Source organism: Eptatretus burgeri, chromosome 2, assembly GCF_056783735.1.
Source record: "Eptatretus burgeri isolate ZD-2024b chromosome 2, Ebu_testis_v1, whole genome shotgun sequence".
Lineage (NCBI taxonomy): Eukaryota > Metazoa > Chordata > Myxini > Myxiniformes > Myxinidae > Eptatretus > Eptatretus burgeri.
In genome coordinates, this window is record NC_140962.1 from 83767749 (window position 1) to 83791855 (window position 24107).

Sequence of the window (24107 nt, forward strand, 5' to 3'; positions counted from 1 at the left end):
GAATACAAGTTTTTGGCTTTGATTTCTTTTTATATCTCTGTGTATCACAAAATAGTTGTATTATATATTCAATGTTGTAATCATTTAGTTTGTTTTGAAGTTTAAATAAACCGATTTTTTTCTTCTTTTTGAAGACCAGCATTAAAACCTTGTGAGAGTACTTGATACTCAGGTTGAAAGCTCGACTTTGTGAAAATTTTGAAATTATCATAATCCAAAAAGTTGGGAGTAAGGAGCATCTTTAAAAGCAAGCAGGTTTTTCCACACCTGCTTGAACCAACTATGAGACATCTTAATGAATTTGGAAGAATTTTATGGTTGTTAAATTTTATCTTATTTCCCAAATGGGTAAAAAATCATTCATTTATATATTTGTAAAACAGGTTATTTAATTTATTATTGGCTTTTTTGGAAACTATATTTTATCCTAAGTTCGGATTTAATTTCAAGATAATCCATTATTTTATTTATACAATATCTCGTGTTGATATTTCCCTGAAAATGGCAATCGTGAATAAGATATAACAACAATCCTTTGAACATTTCTCTAATACGTTCAGTTTCTTCCATTGTAAGGAAAGGTGTGTTCTCACCCTCATACTTTACATTCATTTCTCTAATCAATCCTGTAAAGTAATTCATTTTTGGTGTAAATCAAAAAGAATTATATTTCTTTTTATATTTTTTATTATCATTAATTAGAAGATAATCACAGAATATACATTGTTTATAGGCTTTTGACTCTGTGTTTAATCCCACTCTGTCACATGCAGGACAATTCTCAAATTTGTCATATGCAGAATCAGGGAATTCAAGAGGCTCAAGATCTAGTAAACTATTCATATTTATAAAGTAAAACTTTACTTCAAATAAAATTCATCTTCGGTATCATCTTCAGTACTTTCATTGGTGCTTTCACAATCATCTATAAAACTACTTTCATAACTATCGTTTGAACACAAACTCTCGGTATCATAACTATCTTCTGTTCCAACAGAGATACAATCACCACTGTCATAATCTTCAAAATCTTCAGTTGAATAATGACTCGTATTTAATTAGTCGAAAAAACATTACCATCGATATCTCTATACTTTTTTTCATTAACAGATTCAACTGCTACATTTTTTATATTAGAGGTAATTTTAAAATGATCCTGAACTATTATTAGTCCATGGGCCCAGGCCAGAAATTCCACTTGTCGGTACCATCTAAGGAAACCAATCCTAGTTATGATTTTTGAATTGGTGTATATATATATATATATATATATATATATATATATATATATATATATATATATATATATATATATATATATATATAATCATATTTTGATGTGATAACCATTGCAAACTGGCAGCTTAGTCCATGGGCCAGGCCAGAAATTCCACTTGTCGGTACCATCTAAGGAAACCAATCCTAGTTATGATTTTTGAATTGGTGAATATATAGATCATATTTTGATGTGATAACCATTGCAGACTGGCAGCTTATTGGTAGTTATCATCTCTGGAATGTACCCATCCTCCGCATAATGAAAGCGAAAAGGCAAACAAATCTGGATATCCTGAGCTGTTATTGAATGATATTACCTTCATGGGATGTGTCAATAGTCCATTGTGTGATTTTTTCCCCCAAAACATCAATATCTCAGAATGGTAAAATGGTAAAAATGCAAAATGCATACACTAAGCTGCTCTTCTGGAATGGTTATCACATATTGAAATAATCATATAGTCCCTACCAATAACTTAGTAGCCCTAAAGTTTGGTTTCCCAGATGGTACCAATATATGCCTGGGCCCATGGACTATATTGAACAAAATGTCATTTAACCTGATATATTAACATACTTTATTTAATCAGGATTTAAATCTTTAGGGTTGTTGAAAAAAAAAATACATATTTCTCCTTGCATATTACAGATGGTCTTATATTTTCTTTCTAAAGCTTCATCCATAAGGTTTTTCTTTTTTGATACTTTTTCTTGTTTCATTGCTTTTTATAGTTTTGAATATACTGCCAGAAGGAGAGGAGAAACTTTTGTTAGAGCCACTTTTATTGACGTTCTTCCAGATATACTAAATGCCCTTCCACTGAAGGAAATTGAAGAACTCGTATTATTCACCATAATTGTTTTTATCCAATAGTTGTTATATTTATCTTTATTCAATTTTACATCCTCGACATATTTCTCAGTATCTTTTCCAAATGAAGAGATTGATTGAAACTTGTCTTTTGTGTCTTAATACATTGTATTTATTCAGTGAAAAAAGTTGGAGGATAAAATGGTTTAAAGCACAGATTCACTGATTTTTTAAACGGAATTTTCATCAAGAAAATTTTATTTTAAGCAAAGGTTTGTTATATAAATATGGTGAATACAACATACTGCGATGTTTGTAATCATGAATATAAATGTTATAAGAAACACCTTCAAACCAACAAACACACATTCAATCTTTTCGGACAAATATCTCCACTTGACCAAGAAACAAAACATTGTGATAGATATGATAATGATATTGTTTAAAAAAATTATAATAAACACCTTCAATCACGCAAATACAAGAACAATGAAGAAAGGGAAGGTGCCACTAAATTCTCCATTGAAAACACTGATGGGGGCATTTAAAGGGCATATAAAAATAAGATTGTTTCGCTTTCAAGACCCTGGACCATCTTCAATCATGGAAGCTGTTGACATGGTTAAACAAAGTATTGAAACTATAATTAAAAACACATTAAGTGAAATGAAAACTTTTAAGTTTTATATGGGATGAGAATTGAATATGGCAAGACAAGGCAATGAAACTGCTCCCTATATGAAGACAAACCCTCACTTTATCTCATCATTTCAAGATTTTGTAAGATGTGATGTTTACGATGAACTTCAGAGACAAGAACAAGATGTTGATAACACTGTAATAGGTAGTGGATTTCCTATCACAAAAATAATCTTTTTAGTTATACACATCTTAAAATCAGATCCTCTTCAAGCTTCTTCGTATATTGATTTAACAAAAGAGATAAAATTTAAGAAAGCGGTTGTTAATATTCAAAACAAAGATAATAAATGTTTTCTATGGTCTGTTCTTGCTCACTTACATCCTCCACAATGGAATCCTGAAAGGGTTGAACATTATAAGAAATACGAGAATACGTTAAATGTTAAAGATTTAAAGTTTCCATTGTCATTGAGAGATATTCCTAAATTTGAGAAAATGAATAATCTATCTGTTAATGTATGTGGATTAAAGGATATAAACAAAGTTCAGATATTAAAAATTTCAAACAACGATAAAAATGATGAAACACATATTGACCTTCTGTATTTTACTTCAAAGGAAAAATCACATTATGCTTTCATCAAAAATTTATCAAGATTAACCAAATCACAACTATGCAAGAGAAAATGTAAAACGTATCCTTGTAAGAGATGTCTCAACTCCTTTCATACAAAATAACGATTACATCAACATTCGAAATATTGTAGTAATCATAAATCAACCATAATCATTTTACCAAAAGCAGGTTCAAACATATCATTCAAAGATTTTAACAAATCTATAAAACATCTGTTTGTGATATACGCTGATTTTGAAAGTATCCTTGAAAAGATAAATACTGTTTCTCCAAATCCAAATAAATCACATGCAAATAAATATCAAAAACATACTCCTTGTGGTTTCTGTTATTATATTAAATCATCTGTTGGTGATGAATACAACAAATTAGAACTTTATAGAGGAGAAGATGCCTCAGAGGAGTTTGTAAGATGATTGGAAAAAGACTGTTTAAGACTAAGAGAAATAATGCTTTAAACCTATAAACTAATGTTATTAACAAAGGGAGAGAAAAAGGAATTTAGAAAGAACAGTATCTGTCATATTTGTGAGGAGAAAATTGAGGGAGAGGTCAAGGTGAAGGATCACCGTCATCTAACTGGTAAATATAGAGGTCAAGCTCATTCCCGTTGTAATCTCAATTACAAGCCTCCAACGTTTATTCCTGTCTTTCTTCACAACAATGCTCATGATGACACACATCTATTTATAAATGAACTTTCAAAGATATCTGGAGATATTTCTGCCATTCCTAACACAGATCAAAAATACATTTCATTCACAAAAACAATTCATACATCCCCCATAACCCATTTCAGATTTCTTGACACATACAAGTTTATGGCAAGTCCATTATCTAACTTAGCATCAAATATTAAAAACTTACCGAATCTTAAATCACATTTCTCAAATCAAGAAGAGCTTGATCTCTTATCACAAAAGGAAAATATCACAAACTATCCGTATGACTAGATGGATTCATTTGAGAAGTTTAAAGAAACACAACTTCCTTCAAGGGAAAGTTTCTATGGAAAGTTGAATAAAACTCATATTTCCGATAGAGATTATACACAAGCTATAAAGGTTTGGGAGAAGTTTAATGTAAAGAATCTTGGAGAATATCATGATTTGTATCTTAAAACTGATGTATTGTTATTGGCTGATGTGTTTGAAACTTATAGAACAGTCTATCATAATAAAAATCTTATGGATTAGACCCCGTTCACTATTACACAGCCCCGGGTTTGGCTTGGAGTGCTATCTTAAAAATGACAAAACAAAATTTGGAATTAATCAGTGATATAGATATGCTTTTGATGATCGAAAAGGCTAAAAGATGTGGAATATCTCAAGTATGTTCCAAGAGATATGCTAAAGCAAATAACAAATATCTTCCTGATTATAATAAGAATGAGGACAACTCTTACCTGATGTATTATGATGCTAACAATTTGTATGGGTGGGCTATGTCTCAATGTTTACCTTATGGAAAACTTAAATGGCTTAAAGAAAAACATTATGAAAAAGTTTTACAAGACATTGTTGTCTCCTCTCAAAAAGAATTGGATGAAGCTGAAGTTGGATATTATTTTGAGGTTGATTTAAAATATCCAGAAGAACTTCATCACAAACATAAAGACCTACCTTATGCCCCTGATAAAGAAAGTCCAAGAAAAGAATGGTTAAGTGATTACCAACAGTCATTCAATAGCAAAGGTAAATCTCCAGAAAAACTACTTACTTCATTAAATGATAAAGAAAGTTATATTTTGCATCAAAGGAACTTGAGACAATATTTATCTGCTGGGTTGAGAGTGAGAAAAATTCATCGGATTTTGAAATTTAAACAAAGTCATTGGTTAAAGAAGTATATTGATTTTAATACAAAAAGGAGAACGGAAGCAAAAACGGATTTTGAGAAGCACTTTTATAAATTAATGGGTAATGCTGTATTTGGAAAAACTATGGAAAATGTTAGGAATCGACAAAACATAAGACTTGCTACATCTTGGAAACAGGCTTCAAAGTTCATTAATAGACCAAGTTTTGAACAAGCGGAGGTGTTTTCAGAGAACTTTTGTGCTATTCATTTGAAAAAGAGAGTATTGAAATGGATAAACCTATTTATATAGGAACATCAATTCTTGACTTGTCAAAGTCGTTAATTTATGACTATTACTAGAATAATTTAAAATCAAAGTATAAGGATAATGTGTCATTGTTATATATGGATACAGATAGTTTTATATTAGAAATTAAGACAAGTGATGTATATGAGGATATGATTGATAATATTGATATATATGATACAAGTAATTATAAGTCAGGTGATGTGTTGTTTTCATCAAAGAATAAAAAGGTTATTGGTAAGTTTCAAGATGAATTGGGTGGGAAAGTCATGAGTGAATTTATAGGATTGAGATCAAAGTCTTATGCTTTTACGTATATTGATAATAATAACATTGAAAGGTGTGATAAGAAGCTAAAGGGAGTAAAGAAAAATGTAATCAAGGAAACAATAAACTTTAAACATTATTACAACTGTTTAACCTTAAAGAAGGAAGAGTACAAAAAAATGAATACAATAAGAAGTTATAAACATCAATTATATATACAGAAGAGATAAATAAGAAAGCATTAGGAGCTTTTGATGATAAAAGATATATTTTAGAGAATGGAATCAGTAGTCTCCCTTATGGTTATAAGTATAAGTGTTCAGATATTGGGTTGGGAATTTTAACTGGCTTCCACCATCTTTTACTGATTTATAAATGGTAGAATCAAGCAATAACCAAACCAAAGAGTGGAGATGTAATCAGCCTTGGTATTTATATGGGAAACATAAAGAATGTGAGAAATATCAAAAAAGTCTTATTGAAGAAATAACTGGGGTAAAAGTAGAGAAAACAAATAAGCGGACAAATTTAATTACAAATACGTTGGAGGATGTAAAGAAAAAATTAATATCCTTGAATGGACTGAAACCTTTGATGGTTATTGATTGAACAATGAAAAAACAATTTATTACAATCTCAAAATGATATGTGGCTCAGGAGGTGGTCAAACAAGAGCATTAAGAGAAGTTTATCATTTCATCTCTGTTCAACAAAGATACTTAAACCAAGAACTAAGTTCCAAAGTAATCTTTGTGAATATACTCGATGGTGATGAATGTAATGAGAAAATGAAGTTATTCCCGAAAGTAGAACATGGACAAATATTCATTGGTTCATGGAATGAAAATATAAAAGGAAAGAAGTGCTTTAATCAGTAAGTTTTAATTTAACATTTGCTTGTATGGGAGGGGGAGGAAATCAATCTCCTATTTTAGCCTTTTGGGGCCTGTCGGTCTCAATTTTACATTTGCTTGCATCGGAGGGGGAGGAAATCGGTCTCAATTTTATATTTGCCTGGATGGGAGGGAAGGATGCCCCCCCCCCTAATGTTTCTTTTGTCCTGTTACGTCCTGATCCATTTGATATTCTTGCTCTTCCACAATCCTTGACCTTGCTTCCAAAAAAGAAAAGAAAAATATATGTTGGTCACAGTCTTATTCCTCTCCAGTTTCTACACTCTGTTAGGTCCCTTTTCTTTGGCAACTTTACTACAAGTCTGATTTTTCAGTGTTCTGGTAACACTTCTTTATTCCATATTTCTTAATCAATTTATATGTTGCATGAATTGATGTTTGCAGACAACATTTGTACAACTCTGCATTAATGTTGTCCGCTCCTGGTGCTTTTCCGCTCTTCAAAATTTTGATGGCATCTTTCACCTCTGACTGACTATAATAGGCCCTGTCAGTCAATAGGTAGATCCTCTCGAGCTGATGCTACTACATGAGCTTCCTCTACGATTCTCTCTCTGTTTAAAACTTCCTTAAAGAGGTTTAAATGCATATAAATAAATAAATTCTGTGTTTCCCCCAGTATCTAGTATATCACCCCATCAAACACATTACATTTGTTATTCGTGCCTGTTGTTTGTGTCCTTTAGGACGTCCTTACAAACAGTAAGTTTCCTGTTTGGAATTGTTTTCTATTTTGTTTCACTGCCAGAGTAAAATTACTTTCTCTCTCCTCTCTACTCATGTGCAGTTGGGATGAATTAAAAGCAAAAGTACGATAAAACGAGGTAAAACAACGTGTGTCAATTTTATAGTCTGGCATATGTGTTGATATTCCACATTTTGACGATTTATGTGAAAACTGATGAAGAAAACAAACCATTGTCTTGTGTGCTCCATAAACGGTTTCACGTTGTCGTTATCAAACACTACATATAAATTGACATACTGTTGACGTTTCCTGTCTACGGCACAAACAAAATGATGAACCAGATCACTGCAGTTTTATACATTGTCCTTGAGCATAGCCATTTCATGAAGGACAGCCATTGCATCAAATACTGTATAATTGGTGAATCACCAGTGACCACAATCGGTTGATCAGTAGAAACAGGACTATATTTTTCCTCTTCAGGTTCTATGTGTTCTTCCAGCAGATTAATAAGTTGTACTTTGTCATTACATGTACATTATGTAGTCGTCGGTACACTGACATTAACATATGGTTAATGGGAGAGAATTCATTTTCTCTGATCACTTATTTCAGATTGATGTCTCTGGATGATCAGATTATTACAAGCAAACGCCCCATTAATGAGTTTGATACCTTGATCCCAACTTCCTCTGCTCCTACTTTGGTTTGCATGACTTTGTTGCTATCATTCCATCCAATAATTTTCAACTTTGTCATTTTGTCCCACAGGATTTACTCTTCACAGAGTCTATGATCCACAAAATCCTTGTAAGCAGATTCACCTTGGTTTACAGTGTTGAGTATATTATATTGCACATGTTTTGGTATGATGACTTTTTTGAGATGCACTAACATCATCTCTGTGCCATCATTCACCTCTCTAACTTTGAATGGATTGGATTTGGACTGGACACCTTTCAACTTTTGTATTGATTATAAATAAATACAATAAAAATTATAAGAAAATCATCAATATAGTCCATGGGCCCAGGCATATATTGGTACCATCTGGGAAACCAAACTTTAGGGCTACTAAGTTATTGGTAGGGACTATATGATTATTTCAATATGTGATAACCATTCCAGAAGAGCAGCTTAGTGTATGCATTTTGCATTTTTACCATTTTACCATTCTGAGATATTGATGTTTTGGGGGAAAAAATCACACAATGGACTATTGACACATCCCATGAAGGTAATATCATTCAATAACAGCTCAGGATATCCAGATTTGTTTGCCTTTTCGCTTTCATTATGCGGAGGATGGGTACATTCCAGAGATGATAACTACCAATAAGCTGCCAGTCTGCAATGGTTATCACATCAAAATATGATCTATATATTCACCAATTCAAAAATCATAACTAGGATTGGTTTCCTTAGATGGTACCGACAAGTGGAATTTCTGGCCTGGCCCATGGACTAAGCTGCCAGTTTGCAATGGTTATCACATCAAAATATGATTATATATATATATATATATATATACATATATATATATATATATATATATATATATATATTATATCACAAATGATACTTTATATAACAAAGGGTAACTAACATACATTCATTTGACAACTATAACATCAAATTTTATTGGTTTAAGTGATTCGATAATGACCCAAAACAACCAATTATACATTAATGTTTTAGCCTAAAATTTCAAAATGGCTCCCATTAATCCAAGATGGCATCCGAAAAAATGCAAAACAATTTTTTTCCTCTGCCACCAGATGGAGGTTATGTATTCACCCCTATTTTTCTGTCTGTTTGTTACTTGCGAAATTGAAGATTCACATGTACACTGGTTGGTCTAATCTGTTGTAGTGTCTGTTTGACTGTGTTTGTACGTCAATCATCCACATTACAGGTGACATTTTTACTCCGATCTCCATGAAACTTCACCACCTGGTAGAAGTAGTGACAACCAGGAAGCCTATTGTTATTGAGGTCAATTGATCAAAGGGTCAAAGGTCAAGGTCACATATATCGTCACTTTTCAACCGTTTCACTTCATATCAATGTATATACTGTATATAAAACCGAAAAACACGGGTGGACGGTGAACCCTCTTTGAGGTGAAGTCTTGGTCGACCCCTGTAAGTGTTTATTAATTATGTACTATTTGAATGTGTTGGACCATGAGTACATCCATTAATTACTTAATATTGGATCTTGACTACATCTATTCATTACTTCTATTGATTATAGACTATTGGAACATACCTTTTAGACATGTAGACCTATCGAGCCCTTTCACCTTTTAGACTCCTTTAGATCTTTTAGACCCCTCTTTAGCTAGAAGGTAAACGTGCAAACATTGGTTCAGTTTGAACGCCAATTTTCTTGAATCCCGATTTAGCGCGACCCCGCTTTTTTCGCGATGACATTTTATGGACCTCAATGATCGCATTATAACGGGGCCACACTGTCGTTGTTTATTATCATTATGAAGTATTATGTACTGTACATAATTGTATGTGCTATCCTGTACTTTTATAGGACTGGCAGCGCTACGACGGCTACGACATCACTCGGTGATAGGAATTTTTCAGCTCCATTATAATCTTATGGGACCACCGTCGTATATGCGGTCTGTCGTTGACCGGAACGTCGTAATGTGGTGCATGACTGTATATTGTTTGGTCGACTTAGTTATTCTATCTGTCTGTTTGTCTGTCAACCACCTATAGTTCAGCCAGTACAGCAGTTCAGTTCAGCCCACAACAATTTTGAAGCGATCTTCACAAAACTTCACCACCTGGTGGAGTTTGTCATAAGCAAGAGACCTCTTGTTTTTGAGGTCAACAGGCCAACAACTTTGGCCGATTTCTAAAATTCCTCAATTTTCATCAAATTGACTTGAAATTTGAACAGGATTTGCATATCAGGCCACTGAATTCAACCACCCATAATTTTTGAGGTCAACATAGACCAAAAGGTCAACATAGGCCGAAAGTCAACAACTTAGGTGAAATTTCTAAAATCCTCAATTTTCACCCAATTGACTTGAAATTTATAGAGGATTTATATTTCAGGTCACTGAATTCAACCAGCCAATTATTTTTGAGGTCAACATAGACCAAAAGGTCAACATAGGCCAAAAGTCACCAACTTAGGTGGAATTTCTAAAATCCCCAATTTTCATTCGATTGACTTTAAATTTGAAGAGGATTTATATTTCAGGTCACTGAATTCAACCACCAATTATTTTTATGGTCAAATTTGTTCTAGGGATTTCACAAGTACTGTATTGTGGTCTGCACGACGTCTTTCGCATTGCTTGTGATAATCGAAGATTTTTTCAAGCATATTGGTTGGTCGCGTATGTTATTCTGTCTGTCTGTTTGTTTGAATGTCAACCACCTGCAGATCACAATTTTAAACCGATCTTCACAAAATTTCAACACCTGGTAGAGTTCATCACAAGCAAGAAGCATGTTGTTTTTAAGGTCAAAAGGTCAAGATGGGCTAAAGACTCACAACTTTGTCTAATTTCTAAAATTCCTCAATTTTCATCCAATTGACTTAAAATTTAAAAATTACCCCCGTGCGGGAGTGACGGTCATCTCTGCGGGAAAATATATAGCCTCCTGAAGGTAGGGGAGTTTTTGCAAACTTTGAAGTCACATGACGCGAAAACGAAAGCGAATATCGAAAATCCGGCCTGACAAAATTTAGATATTGTCCCATAGATTTATATGGCACAATCAAATTCAAGATCGCTTGAGAAATGTAGGAGATAGATTTTGAAAATCGTCATTTTCGCATTTTTTGCCAACTTTGAAGTCACGTGACATGAAAACGAAAGCGAATATCAAAAATCTGGCCTGACCAAATTTAGATATTGTCCCATAAATTCATATGCCACAATAAAATTGAAGATTCCTTCAGAAATGTAGGAGGAGATAGATTTTGAAAATCGTCATTTTCGCATTTTTTGCCAACTTTGAAGTCACGTGACACGAAAACGAAAGTGAATATCGAAAATCCGGCCTGATCAAAATTTAGATATTGTCCCATAGATTCATATGCCACAATCAAATTCAAAATCGCTTGAGAAATGGCGGAGGAGATAGAATTTGAAAATTGTCATTTTCGCAACTTCAAAGGCCTCGTGACCTTGACCTTGACCTTCGGTGACCTTGAAAGTCATACCATCGTATACGTCTCATCGACCTCTATCAGGATCACTAATGACCAGATCTCCAACTTCAACTTAATTGTGAACGGACGAACGGACGGACGGATCGTCACCTCTCCTCTCAACATCAATATTATTAGGTCATGCTCAAAGAGATGACCTAAAAAGGGTTTGCACATCAGGTCACTGAATTCAACCACCAATTATTTTTCTGGTCAAATTTGTTTTCGGGATTTCCTAACTACTATATTGTGCTCTGCATTATGTCTTTCTTGTTCTTTGCGAAAATGGAAGATTTTTCGAGTATATTGATTGGTCACATGATTTATTCTATCTGTCTGTTTGTATGTTTGTTTGTATGTCAACCACTTACAGGTCACAATTGTAAACCGATCTTCACAAAACTTCATCACCTGGTAGAGTTCGTCACAAGCAAGAAACCTATTGTTTTTGAGGTCAAAAGGTCAAGATAGGCCAATGGTCAACAACTCCAGTGCAATTCCTAAAATCCTCAATTTTCATTCAATTGACTTAAAATTTGAAGAGGATTTGCATATCAGGTCACTGAATTCAACCACCAATTATTTTTGAGGTACACATAGACCAAAAGGTCAACATAGGCCAAAGGTCAACAACTTTGGTGAAATCTCTAAAATTGTCAATTTTCATCCAATTTATAGTACTTGAAATTTGAACAGGGTTTGCATATCAGGTCACTGAATTCAGCCACCAATTATTTTTGAGGTACACATAAACCAAAAGTTCCACATCGGCCAAATTTCTAAAATTGTCAATTTTCATCCAATTGACTTAAAATTTAAAGAGGATTTGCATATCAGTTCACTGAATTCGTCCACCAATTATTTTTGAGGTCAACATAGGCCAAAAGGTCAACATCGGCCAAAGGTCAACAACTTTGGTGAAATTTCTAAAATTGTCATTTTTCATCCGATTTACAGTACTATACTTGAAATTTGAACAGGGTTTGCATATCAGGTCACTGAATTCAACCACCGATTCTTTTTATGGTCAAATTTGTTTTAGGGATTTCACAAGTATCATGTTATGCATGACTTCTTTCTTGTTTGTTTGTCTGTCTGTGAGCAGGATGTCTGAAAAAATGAGGGACGAAATGTGGTGGACCGATTGGGTGTATGACAAGGATGAAATGTGTAGATTTTTGTGAGGATCTGGATCCACATATGAGAATTTTTAAGGTGATTCTTTAACATTGAAAGATCAGGCCAAAACGATTTATATAGCATGGTATTTCAAAACGTTGTGGATGGATTCGGACTAAACTTGGTGGACAGGTTGGGTATGTGACAAGGTCTAATTTATTTGATTTTTGTAAAGGTCTGGATCCAGATCCAGATACAATAATTTTTAAAGAGATTCTTCACGATTGTGAGATAGGACCAAAAACGAAATCTATGACAATATTTCAAAAAGTGGGCTACCAGACTGTCTCTTCCCATTGTGGATGGGTTATGACAAAACTTGGTGGATGAGTTTGTTCGGTCACAAGAACAAGCTGATAAAACTTTGGTTCAGGTCTGGATTCAGATCCATCCGATCAAATGGATACACAACATAAACTGTTCAGCCTGGTGGATGTAGGTGCTCTATCCAGTGCCCTTCAAGTTATTTATACAAGTTGGCCCACAAACTTTGACGGCTTATCGTGTTATCTTATCTCTTTCACTCGACAGATATTCAGATAGGGCTAGGTCACAAGACACAAAAGAGAAATCTTGTCCCCACTCGATACCTGCGTGTGGTCGGTGCTGTGGTTCAAGAGTTGGGGAGAGCTATGGCGGATCTTGGGCAGGAATAAATGGCCTGGCTGGCCACACTCGGCTTTGTAGTCTCTTCGGTCTGCACGTTTGTTCAGCGCAGCTGAACCCTGTCTCATTCTCTCGGTCCTACTCTCTTCAGCTGCTCATCCTGAACTCTTTAGCTAACTCACTACCCATTCTGCACTGCAGCTATTGCTCCTCTCCCCTCAACTGCTCCGAATGCACTTGTCTCACCAACTCACTACCTGCTCTGCCCTGAACTGTCCTCGCTCCTCGGCTATTCTTACCTCATGACCGTGCGTCAATTGGTGCTCCACCAGGCCTCTCAAGCCATATTGTTGGCCCATATATATCGTTTTTGAATGGCTTAAGGGATAAAAGATGAATAGCTTGTAATAGTTATTTCATAGTACATGTTCAGCATAAGCGTATGTAATAAGTATATAACATACAAGGTCGAATTTGTTCTTGTAAAGATCCTTTTGTTCTCCCTTCCAAATGTTCATTTTAAAGTTACATTTCCCTACCTCTGTGTTCCATGTGGCTTTTCCCATTGGTTGTTATCTCCATTTGCGGGTTTCAGAAGGTGGGAGGAAGTTATCCCAGAACTCAAAATCTCCACCTCCTTTTTCGGTAAAGGATTGTTATTCATGAACCAAACTGTGAAACTTCATTCTCGTATCTTTGGGAACTCTTTTGGCCTTGTCTGCCAGCTTTGTTCATTTCAACTGGTTCATGAATCTTTCTCCTTTACCGTTAATCCCCCATGCTTCATGCGGAGAATACACTTTGCAGTGGAGGATGACTTCCTTATCCTCTAAGCTACAGCTCTGTTCATTTAATCTTCTCCAAACTTTGTCTGGAACTTAGTAGTTGGTGGTCGTAGAACAGGCGACACCTTTTTAGCTTTTAGCTTTGGTGTAGAGTTTGGTCCTTTCGTGAGTCAGGGATCCCCTTCCTTACTGGAGAAGGAGCAGTTATTATCCTGTTCAGCACACATTTCGGATGCTCGGTGTGGCCGAACAGACTTAGGCCTCAGCCTACGAGGGGTCTTCGTCCCTTTTGTCATTTCCTGTGACTGATTGTCATTGTTTGACATATTTTTGTTAGAGGCAGCCATTTTGCTTTCCCCAAGAGGCTGTAGGGCCTCTGCTGCTTGACAGGGGTCACAGATGGCATGCAGAGTAGTCGTGCCAAGAAGGTATATACCAGGGTTGCGCATCTGCCTGCTCACTTTCTCCCCACTGGTTTGCTTAATAGCTTGCTATCACTGAGGATAACTTACAGGGGAAGTATCCACAACAAAACCTTTTCCCCATTGTGGTATCTCATGTGTTTTCCTTCAATGAAAACGAGTTAGCAGAGGTTCCACTGGCCTCCAGGAGTGAGGTAGGCTTCGAGATCCTTCCAAGGACAGAGACTCCAAGAGGGTGGGGTGATTTCCCACGTGGAGTGTGGCCAATGTGTGTGCCCCTGGCGGCCCTAGTCCCCACACCGCAGGACAAAAAAGCACCTCAAGGCCACAGCAGGAATGTTTTGGTGCCAATATCAGGCATGAGCAAGGCTCGCTCACTCCCACCAGATTATTGTGTCCTGTCTTCTCTTTATATCTGTTATGTCGCCCTTGTGAGAGTGAGGCATTTAATATTTAATAAATAAGTCCATCGTTGGCATCGTGGGTGCGAGGGTTAATCATTTGTTCATTTCTTTCACCGGCTGTGTTCTTTTTCTCTTCTCCCCTGCCCCTATTTCTATCTTGTGAATACATCCTTTGTTAATGAGAACCTGTTTTTGGTCACTGAGGGAACGGGGATGCTGTAGCGCATTATTTGATTTGGCAAGTAAACCTGTACACGAGAAATTGGGAAGCGACATGATGAGGCTTTCCACCTTGTCAATGTAGTTTGTGTTAATGACAAGAGAGTGAAAGTGTGTGATGTAATAGATATATGAAATAATAGATAAAAGAAACATCATTATACTATGCAAGAAAGCCAAGTGTGGTTGAGGATACGAATGAAAATCGCAGTCACCAAAAACGGATGTGTGGGCTGCAGCACTTTTCTTCTCTTTGTTGAGAGTTTGACAGCAAAGCTTCCCTCCCACATATTTATTCTTCGATAAAATCTCTCCTGTGTCAAAATCGTGGAGAAGTGCAAGTGCCTTTCGGTCGAGTTATTGTGGATCCTTTTTGCATTGTTCTGTTCTTGGAATTTACTCGTTCTTCGATGAAAAATCATGTTTGAAACGGTTGCTACCCATGGCTACCCTGACTTCTATCAATGCCTTTTTAACGTGCTTTGATGTGATCTATTGTTTTCACAATGAGACAGAAAGATCGAGGATAAGATTGTCACTCTACCTTCTTTTGTCTTGAAATATTAGTGGAATGCTGCTATATAAGATAATGCAATTCTGTGTGTCTATGTGTGTGTGTACATCTGAAAATCAAAGAAAAAACATGGTTGGGATAATCTACACCAAAATTTTCAAACATGCTAGGGGTACCCTGAGTCAAGTCATGGGCAACCCCACACACACACACACTCACACACGCACACATATATACACCCGTGAGGGTGCGGTTCCCTCTGTGAGGGTGTCACCATATTGGGAGAGGGTGGGTGTTTCTAGCTGTGTTTAAATGAGAAAATTATCTGTATGTGTGGACATTTGATCATTGTGGAATGGAAAACGGCTGGGCCAATCTGGGGAGACGACTTGCAGTTTTACCTGAACATGTGGAATAGTGCAAGTGGTTTAACCACTGATTTCTGCCGAAGGATGGGGGGTATTGACATCATATTTCGCTCCTAGAGGAAGCGGATATTACAAGTAATTCTAAAACCATTCCCTATTTTTTCCATCGGCGTGTGCAAATGAAGAGCAGGTGTGGAGTGAGAGAAAGCAAAAAGAGAAAATAACGTTTAACTGGGGTGAAGAAACAAGCTGGGAAATAATAGAGGGAAGGGAAAATGCCAGCGTGCCTCATGGCGTGCTTAGCTGCAGTGTGCTGAGACAAACTCGACGGTACGTGGCGTATCACTCGGCACCATCAGAGTCAAAATCAAGGCTAGCCCGTATGTTTGTGGAGCTTGGAAGGTGTCCGGTGTACTCTCTAAGCCCCTCAGACTCTTACAGCTGATTGACCACACTCCTCGATCTCCAACTGCAGATATTAATGGATTTACAGCTTCAGATCTTCATGGATCTCCACCTACAGATCTTCATGGATCTCCACCTACAAATCTTCATGGATCTCCACCTGCAGATCTTCATGAATCTCAACCTGCAGATCTTAATGGATCTCCACCTGCAGATCTCCATAGATCTCCACTTGCAGATCTTCATATATCTCCACCTGCAGATATTCATGGATCTCCAATTGCAGATCTCTAACTCCCTGCACTGCACATCCCTTTAAAATAGCCCTGTCTACAGCAGGGCACTTTACATATAATATGCAGGCACTGTGTGCCTATGCACATTGCAAGTAGTTTCATGCCACACTCGTCCGATGGAATGAGACATATGGGGTGGCATGTACTTGCTTCAGTAGACCACAGGAGGGGTGATGATCATAAATGAGAAGATAATGTAGACTGAAAAACAGGCCCAAGAGACTTCCCTTGCTGCTTTAAACTAAATAATGTCTGACCTTGTGCATATCTACAATGTACGTACATAGACATGGCATTTTTTCTTTATGACAAATACTTACGCACATGGAGTCCCACTCCTTTATAGTCGTAACTCAACATTTGAATTGGTGCAGGTCTCAATCGTAACTCGACATTCTAAATGGCACATATTTGGCAAATGATTTAGTATGAGGAATGCCAAAAATCACAACATTTAAAGGTAGGTCTGTTTTGGTGTTTCTATGTGAGCTTTTCATGCTATAGGACACCAAGTTAAAATCGCATAATCTTGTGTTAATTAATTTGTCTTGTTCAGTGCATTTATTTAAATTCGAGCAAAAGTATGTGGTTGTCTCCTCATGTTGGTGTGTGACATGTAAAATAACAAGGTCTTATCTCTATATTTTCATCAATGTACAGTATAAGATAAGAGAATCTGGCATTTTTATCAGTAATAATAATAATAATAATAATACCATTCCTTTTGTGCTATAAAGGCACATATGGCTGCCAAGGCAGTTTCATTGGCAAGAAGTACAGTCCTGGACAGGTCGCCACTCCGACGCAGGTTACCCCGAATGATTATTACCCCAGTACACTGGCACTCATTTCACCAACCTCGGAAGGATGGCAGGCTGAGTCAACCCCACCTGGTGTTAATTCAACTGTCAACAGCGGCTCGAACTCAGGACCCTAAGGTCCAAAGCCTGTCACCTTAACCACTATGCCAGCATCAGGCAATGTTTATCAGTATATCAACAACAAAAAAAGAAATTTGTCAAAGCAAACTTAAGTTTGTACCGAGCTTCTTATGATAGTGTTCTTCAATTCTGAGTCCATGTACACAAGGTGAACGCTGAAGTTGTGTGTGGTGTACATTGTGCACACTGATTTCGCACTGTTTGTGCTTTTCCCATGCCATCAATTTGAATTACATGAGGTATGCTCTGCACACCCTCTGTGATTGCATTATGAAGGTAGTGTGCTCTTATTTTACGTGACACGGTTCAACTATGAGAACAATTCAAGTGTGTCCACTCTCAAGAGAGCCAGAAATCAACATCTAGCCAATCTCAAAGTTGAACTTTCAAACCTGTCTCCTTTCTCAAAGATCTGGTGGTGCCTTGTCAGTTCTGTCTCTGGTATATGTTCTCCCTCCACCCATTCCCTCACTTCAAAATGGCACCACGGCTGACTGAGAAGGCCAAAAGCCCCCATTATGTATTTGCTTCCAGACCTTGCATAACAAACCCCTCACTCCCTGTACCTAATACCTATCATACCCCTCATACCCACATGCTCTTGGACTCTGTGTCTTACTCATCTGAGAAGGTGGAGAAGTTTGAACCAACCCTAGACTCCAATTCTGCCACAGGCCTGGCCTGGGTGACATCAGCGTCTGTCTTCTTAAAAACCTACTGTGCCGCTCTTAACTTCCTATTTTCGCTGTTTCCTCTACCATTTGCTCCAGGTCACCTTCCATTTACTTATAAGTCAATCAACATCACGACAATACACAAGCATCGTGCAAAAACAAATCCTCTTCACTACAAGCCGATTAGCTCACTTCAATTTGCAAGGTCATGGAAACCATCATTACAGTTAACATCAAATGCTTCCTTTTCTCTAATGGCCTGATCCAAGACCATCAGTTTGAATTTCAATCTGGTCACTCAACTCTGCACATGCTGCATTCTACTCTCCCAACAGTCGATGGAAACCTTCAATCTCAGACATGAGATCAGGGCCGTTGCTTTGGACATATCTCAAGCATTTGACACAGTCTGGCACCCCAGCTTGCTCTCCAAACTCTGCTTATAGCATCCAAGGCCAATTCCTTTCAGAGCTTACCAACTTCCACCACTCTGTCAGCATGTGTGCTTCTTAAGAGGATCCTCTCATCTCCTCTCTGTTGAGGCTGAAGTGCTTCAACCCAGTGTCTTGAGTCCAGTTCTGTTCCTCATCTGCATCAACGACCTTTCTGACTCCTTAAATTCCAGCTTATATCTTTGCTGTTGACACTCTATCTGTTGTTGCATCTCTCATCCTTTATATGGGCAGGCAACAGTCTACCCTCCCTTTAACCCCCCCCCCCCTGCAGTCCTTGATAGAACCAGGAGCTGCTTCACATTTGGAATGTGTTAAATCTCTGACAAATGTCACACTCTCATGCTGTCTGTCCAAAAGGATCATCTGGCAAACTCTCCCATCTACTTTCTTAATCAATCTCTTAACGAAGCTCAGTTTCAAACCTTTGGACCAAACCATCAGCCATGATCTTTCTTGGGAAAATCATATATCCACGTTGGATTCAAAATCCAGCCTGTGACTCCTCTGTTGTGAAAAGTTTTTCATTAGAAAATTTGTACTTTTATCAACTTACAAGGTCTTCATCTGCAGCTCAATTGAGTACTGCTCTTCCCTTTGGGTTGGAACCCTGTCTCAAACCTTGTACTTCTCGAGGCTGTGGAAACCAAGGCCCTCATAATCATTGGAATCTCCTGCGATGAAGTTTCGTGTCTCGGACTGTTACTCTCACATTGCAGACAGGATAGTGACCTCTCAGTCTCTACACCCTCTATTTTGGTCTTGGAGCATCTGCCCTTTCCATCCATTTTTTCCCATTTTCCATCTGCCCCCACCACACCACCTGGTTTCTGCAGGGTGCATGCAGTCTCTTAGTCATCCAGTTCTGGTGAAGCTCCCAAAATACAGACTCACTGCTCACTTCCACTCATTTATTCCTCTTTTCTCTTACCTGTAGAACGAGATGTTCATGAAAAAGTGAAGTACAGGGCTGCGTATGTCGAAGCCCTCTAAAAACTACGAATGCGCCCTCCAAAAACTGCGAATAAACCCTCGAAATACTGCGAATACGTCCTCGAAAAACTGTGAATACGCCCTCGAAATACTGCGAATACGCCCTCGAAAAACTGCGAATACGTCCTCGAAAAACTGTGAATACGCCCTCGAAATACTGAGAATACGCCCTCAAAACTGCGAATACGCCCTCAAAACTGTGAATACGCCCTCGAAAAACTGCGAACACACCCTCGAAAAACTGCGAATACGCCCTCAAAACTGCGAATACGCCCTCTAAAAACTACGAATGCACCCTCCAAAAACTGCGAATAAACCCTCAAAATACTGCGAATACGCCCTCCAAAAACTGTGAATACGCCCTCGAAAAACTGCGAACACACCCTCGAAAAACTGCGAATACGCCCTCAAAACTGCGAATACTCTCAAAACTGCGAATACGCCCTCTAAAAACTACGAATGCACCCTCCAAAAACTGCGAATAAACCCTCAAAATACTGCGAATACGCCCTCCAAAAACTGCGAATGAACCCTCGAAATACTGCGAATAAACCCTCGAAATACTGCGAATAAACCCTCGAAAAACTGCGAATACGTCCTCGAAAAACTGTGAATACACCCTCGAAATACTGAGAATACGCCCTCAAAACTGCGAATACGCCTTCAAAACTGTGAATACGCACTTGAAAAACTGCGAACACACCCTCGAAAAACTGCGAATACGCCCTCAAAACTGTGAATACGCCCTCAAAACTGTGAATACGCCCTCAAAACTGCGAATACGCCCTCAAAACTGCGAATACTCTCAAAAATGCGAATACGCCCTCAAAACTGTGAATACTTCCTCGAAAAACTGCGAATACGCCCTCAAAACTGTGAATACGCCCTCGAAAAACTGTGAATATGCCCTCGAACACCTGCGAATATGCTCTCGAAAAACTGTGAATACGCCCTCGAAATACTGTGAATACGCCCTCGAAAAAGTGTGAATACGCCCTTGAAATACTGCGAATACGCCCTCGAAAAACTGCGAATACGCCCTCGAAAAACTGCGAATACGCCCTCGAAATACTGCGAATACGTCCTCGAAAAACTGTGAATACGCTCTTGAAAAACTGTGAATACGCCTCGAAAAACTGTGAATACGCCCTCGAAATACTGCGAATACGCCCTCGAAAACTGTGAATACGCCCTCGAAATACTGCGAATACGTCCTCGAAAAACTGCGAATACGCTCTCAAAAAACTGAGAATACGCCCTCGAAAAACTGCGAACACGCCCTCGAAAAACTGCGAATACGCCCTCGAAAAACTGCGAATACGCCCTCAAAACTGCGAATACGCCCTCAAAACTGTGAATACGCCCTCAAAACTGTGAATACGCCCTCAAAACTGTGAATACGCCCTCAAAACTGCGAATACATCCTCAAAACTGTGAATACTTCCTCGAAAAACTGTGAATACGCCCTCGAAAAACTGCGCATACGCCCTCAAAACTGCGAATACGCCCTCAAAACTGTGAATACGCCCTCAAAACTGTGAATACTTCCTCGAAAAACTGCGAACACGCCCTCGAAAAACTGCGAATACGCCCTCAAAACTGCGAATACGCCCTCAAAACTGTGAATACGCCCTCAAAACTGTGAATACGCCCTCAAAACTGCGAATACGCCCTCAAAACTGCGAATACATCCTCAAAACTGTGAATACTTCCTCGAAAAACTGTGAATACGCCCTCGAAAAACTGCGCATACGCCCTCGAAAACCTGCGAATACGCCCTCGAAAAACTGTGATTACATCCTCAAAACTGTGAATACGCCCTCGAAAAACTGCGCATACGCCCTCGAAAAGCTGCGAATACGCCCTCGAAAAACTGTGAATACATCCTCAAAACTGTGAATATGCCCTCGAAAAACCCTGAATACATGAAGCACAGTGCTGCGAATGTTAAAGCAGGTCATATTTTATGAACCGCAAATATAAGGGGTCCGTGAATGTCACGGTCCGACAGTATTTTATTTTCTATATGGAGCAGTCCCTCACGTACATGTGTTATTCCCATCAGTCATATCCCAAATTATACGTTCGTACAATTGATAACTCCTCGGCTATCCATAGTACTTATTAGTTGCTATTGTTAGACATTAGAACTTATATGCCCCCATCACCTGGCATTCAATTTGTTAACAGGTGGAGCTGTTGATTAATGACACAGTAAAGACAGCGTGACTCATTGATTGTCATATGTCTCGTAGCTCTGTATCTGAACCAAATCGGTGTCATTCAATGTCTCTACCAAAAAGTGTCCGAGTTCGTTTCTATGGTTCCATGGATGTACAGTTTTGTATCCACACATCTTGTTACATGTGCTTTGCTGTGATGCGATCGAAGAGAGAAATACAGCCTCAGCGAGAGCTTAAGTTGAGTTATTTCAAAAGCATTTTATTTTTCCATCTGGTTTTACATTTGTTTCCTAATTTAGAGAATCCATTTCGTTTTTCATATCGTGTCACAATGGCAAGTGAGCAATTATAGAGAAGCATGGCACTCATCCTCAGTTTGAAGGGACTTATCCTTCAAATGCCGATCACAAAACCACTCACTCACTCTCTAATCCTCATTCACCTTCTACTCATGGCGTAGAGATATTTCCATATGGCATTACCACATGCAAATGCCTACCCAAATTGTGACAAGTTGGCTATGTAGGACTGCTCCTTGTTAAGGAGAACATCTTGCTCTTCCATGAGATTCAATGCAGTACAGTATAGTATGTTAACTAATATTGGCATTACATGTGGTACATACTTGGGAGCATTGGTGTTGCATGTTTCTGTCCACTCTGTCACTGATGACTCATCTTTTGGTTGATGGGGTGGGGGGCATGTAGTGTTGGGATTCTCATGTACATGCTACTTGTGAATGTCTACAGCTGTTTTGGAACACAGTTATGGTTTGAAACAGCAACGGTTTTACCTTGTGTAACTTTTCTTGGCTGCTATAATGTTGTTTTCTTTAGTTATAAGAGCAGGAGGTTAATTGTAAAGATCCTAGCTATCTGGGAATAATTGATTCGATGATAGCTGATTGGTAGTTCCTTCCAATTATGGGTGAGAGATGTGATTGGGTCTTGATATTTATATGATGACTGCTCTTGGCATTGCATGTGATACATTTTTGGGAGACTTGGTGGTGTGTGTTTCTGTCTACGCCATCACCAATGACTCACCAACAAGCGATGAAACTGGTTCTGCAGCTGACTAGGGGGTGTGGGGGGGGGGGATGTTTTTCCTTCATTGTCATGTATGTGCCATTTGTGAATGTCTGCAGCTATAAAGGAAACCAGGTCAGGTTTGAAACGGCAAAGGGCTTTTCTTGTGTAGGTTTTCTTGTTTGCTTTATGCAACTTTCTTTTTCCTCGAAGAGCAGGGTAGTTAGCAGCTAGTTGTATTCCTGCCCTGATTTCCTGAGTGTAAGTGACGACAAGACTGGGACTGTGGCCTCGTGACTGCCTCAGCAGCACCAATGGTCTGCATATGGCACGGTACATTGAGATCATGATGATGATGATGATGATGATGATAATATATATTGGTTAATAATGCATTGCCAACTGTAATTGGTGAGGACACCACATCGAGTCCCATTGCAACTATTGTTGCAAGATCTGAGACCGAGTGTCATCTGCCACATGGACACATTGTCTTCTGCCCCACCAATCACAATTAGGAGACATCACCATTATTTTTAGTGGTCAAGAGTTTGATGAAGATGATTAAGTTCTCTGTCCTGGACAAATGCTGTGACGATACCATCACGACGATGTCATGATTGCAACCCAAGAAGGGTCTCTTGCCGTACAAAGATGCCAAGACCAAGTGCTGTCACCAAGCAGATGAAACGTGAAGCTACTGACTAGTTTCGCCCTTTTGGGGGCTTGTCAGGGCAACACATCGCTGTTACATCCACTTCGTGACTTTGAAGTCTTACGGCTGACAGCCTTTCCAGCTGCCATTTTTGAGCAATTCTGAAACGCATGATAGAATGGATAAAACAATGGTCAGTCAAGTTGTCTGAGCGCATCTTATGTTTCGTAACATTGACATATTTGTAGTCCTGGGTATAAACAATAACAATTGATCAGATGCCAATGCCTTGAGTATTGATATTGCCATGACGTCTTGAACTAGTTCTTTTGGCGATAGATGGTGTTTGTAACGATTAGAATGTCCTCCGCACACTTAGTCAGAAGGAGAATTCCATTTTGTGTTGGACTTTCCAACACCCTCTATTCCAATGGTACCACTCCAG